This window comes from Galeopterus variegatus, unplaced genomic scaffold, assembly GCF_000696425.1.
Source record: "Galeopterus variegatus unplaced genomic scaffold, G_variegatus-3.0.2 Scaffold4171, whole genome shotgun sequence".
Lineage (NCBI taxonomy): Eukaryota > Metazoa > Chordata > Mammalia > Dermoptera > Cynocephalidae > Galeopterus > Galeopterus variegatus.
The window spans coordinates 95,575-99,147 of NW_007730282.1; positions in this window are offsets into that span (position 1 = coordinate 95,575).

The following is a 3,573-nucleotide window of genomic DNA, read 5'->3' on the forward strand; positions in this document are numbered from 1 at the left end:
ACTGTGGTATTCTCAGCACCAAGCTCTAATCAAGTAAGCTAACTGGTCAGCCCTCTAACACAGTCATTGCTATCATTTATTGTAATCCCTTCTAGCCTTTCTTTTGTGCCCTTTTATAAAACACAGCTGTTATGCATAAAATGCAATATCCTTCCTTTTACTCTTTACATTATATCACATTATTTCATATGATGACGTAGTCCCGATGACCACTGATTCAACAGGTGCCTATTCATTCATTCACTGAGTGCCTACGACATGCCAGGCACTGAACCAGGCATTGGGAATACAGCATCGAATCAACAGACAACACTCCCTGCACGCATGGAGCTCATATTCTGATGGGAGAGAAAAACAATGATGGAGTTTGGATGCTTTTTTTTTTAAAAGATGACCAGTAAGGGTATCTTAACCCTTAACTTGGTGTTGTCAGCACCACGCTCTCCAAATGAGCCAACCGGCCATCCCTATATAGTGATCTGAACCCTTGGCCTTGGTGTTATCAGCACCGCACTCTCCAAAGTGAGCCACGGGCCGGCCCCTCGAGTTTGGATGTTTTGTCCTCCCAGAACTCATGTGGAGATTTGATCTCCAATGTGGCAGTGTTGGAAACTGATTGAGTCATGGGGGCAGATCCCTCATGACTGGATTAATGCTTTCCCTAGGTGGGGGAGTAATGAGTTCTTGCTCTATTAGTTCCCACAAGAGCTGGTTATTTATAGGACCCTGGAACCTCACCTCTCCTCTCTCTTGCTTCCTCTCGCCATGTGATCTTCTTGTACCCGCTGGCTGCCTGTCGCTTTCTGCCATGAGTAGAAGCAGTCTGAGGCCCGTGCCAGATGCAGCTGTCCCAGAATCATAAGCCAAATAAACCTCTGTTCTTTATAAATTACCCAGTCTCATGTACCCAGAAACATGTATTTCTGTTATAGCAATACAAAATGGACTAAGACAAGCAATAAGCAAAGAAATAAATATATGGCATGTTATTAGTTAGCACCAAGAGAAAAGAGCAAAAGACAGTTTAAAACGAGCCATGAGAAAGAAAAGAGGAAAAGATAGTTTTTATCAAAAGGACTATGAGGCATGTAATGTTTCAATTCAACAAAAACAATGCTAACAATTTTATATCCTCCAGACTTGAAGATGTGGCGAGTTTAACACATGCAGTTTTACCTTTTAACTTATCATCAACATTTTCCAATCTTTCTTTAAACAACATCTTAAAATTTCTGTAATAGTCTATCATATAATAAATACATGACAGTATTGTTGGACATTTAGATTGTTTTGGGTTTGCCTTTAAAAACTTCTATGACTCGGTGCATCAACCTTTTCTTGTTTAGTATTGCATTGGAAGAGAGTGGCAGAAGTGAAATTACAGGGTCAAAGAGTATGAACATTTTGTAAGGATGGGATACGAACATTTCTAAAGCTGTTGATGTAGACTGGCAAATTGCTTTGGAAAAGAATCTTCTGTTTATACTCGCACCGACACCATGCAAAAGGGCTCGTTTAACCAGTTCTTTGCTGAATCTGCCTCATCTACCCCACTGGGAAATTGGAGCTCATTGGTCCTCTTTCATTCTTGTCTGAACATAAGAGAAGTTTTCCAAGGTACACAAATTCAGTGATCTACTCAAACAAAGGGAGGGAACTTTCTTTCCACATCACGCATAGTTCTACAGCAGGAGGGAAATACTAAGTTTCAGTAACTACTGCAGGAGAGGAGATGAAAACCCACCAAGCCATGGGGAGGCCTCCTTCCTGTCTGTCTTCAGGGAGCTCAGTTAGTAAGTCAGGAGAAGCACCTTGGCAGGGGTGGAGGTGGGGACTCAGTTCCAAGAGCCTAGAGAAGCGCCTCCTCTGTAACCTGAGATCTTGCCACACACAAACCCAGATGACAGTCAGCTTCCCTATCCTGGAAACTCTGGGGACTCAGCTATAGGGAACAGAATAATTCCTCACCTGAGAGCAGTGGCGAGGATAGGAAAGACCATGATATAACTGAACTGTCAAATATTGCAGTGTCTGAAAAAGAAGCCCTGCTGGCACACATGACTGCAGGCTGCAATGCTTGCCTCTTCTGGGGCATGTGAGAGGAACAGGCATAGGTGAACTTTTTGACATAGGAGCAGCTGACAGGTGAGGTCAAGGGAGGGGGGGTGTGATGTTCAACCTGCTGTAATCCAACAGCCTCAAATGCTGAAGAGAACACAGTGATATTAGACGGGGGTGGGGGTGGGGTGGGGTGATGTGTTAAACAGTCTGAGAAAGAACGCCTGGCTTCAGACGACCTAGGGACCCAGCGCTGAACTGCTGATCTGAGAGCTCTCCCCCAGAGCCTGCAATTTTGTGATCGCCTCGTGGGGATCTGGCTAGATTGTGGTTCTCAAGAAGAACGGGATCGCTCAGTCCTGTTCCCTGCCTAACTGATGACTGAAATGTCTTTAAGCCAAATTCACTTTAATCACAAGCACAAACAATGAATTTCTATACCCTCCAGAAACCTCAAAGGATGTCACAGAGTCAGAAAACAGCAAATCCCAAACATTTGTACTGGAAGGTCTCAAAAAAAGGTAGACACAAAGGCTCAGTACGTGTTTGAAAACCCAAATGGCACATCTCCTTTTCGAAGTGACACCTGGCTGGCAGATACCTTTAAATCTTTTTATCCCCTTCTGTAACCTTCCAAATGTGAAGCGACCTTTAAAAATCATACAAACAAACGACTTGCTGCCCTGCCCAGTGGTTGCTGTGCCGGCCAGGTGCAGCTAGCGCTCACGGTCCCTGACATCACATCAAACCCGCATCGTCTTGAGGTCATCCTCAACTGCTGCATTCAGTTGTGTCTGACCCAGCGTGCAACCCGCCTCCCGACACTCATTTCACTCCCTCCGCTGAAGGAAAGACACGCTTGTCAAGCCAAGGCAAGCAGAAGTGTTTATTGAGAAAGGAGAACTCACATGGAAGACTCTGGGGTCCCCGCCTGAGCGATGAGGGATCTGGACGCCTGGTGAGAGATCGGAACCCGCCGTCCAGGGGCAGGGCCACGACAACTTCCAGGGTGAGTCCTTCGCTCCCAGGAGCAGGGAGCAGGGCCACCAGATAGAAACCGGGGCAGGCCTATCACCTCCGGGGGACCGGCCGGGACCAACAGGCCGGGCAGCTCGCACGGGGCCGGTTCCTGGCTTGGCCGATCCTTGAAGATCTGAGCTGACGATGACTAGTGACACAGCTAACGCAGGTGCGCAGGTGGCTGAATGCACAGGGCTGGCGGGCCCACGTGCTGCAGAAATTTTTGGAGAGTGACAGGGCCAGAGCGTCCGACTTGGAGCAGGTATTTCTCAGAAGGCAAAAGCTGTCGAAGGGACCGGAGTCGAGAGCGGCCTCCGGGGTCCGGGTGGGACCTTCTGGCCGGTGCTATTGCAGAGGGGCAGAGACGGGAACGCGCTTCCCTCCTCTCTGCGTGGCGAACCTGTGGGTCTCCAGGGTGCTGTCTGCTCTGTCGCGTGGGACCTTCCTCGGACTGGAGGGCATTAGCCCGGGCGCCCACCGCGCCGAGAGAGCAGC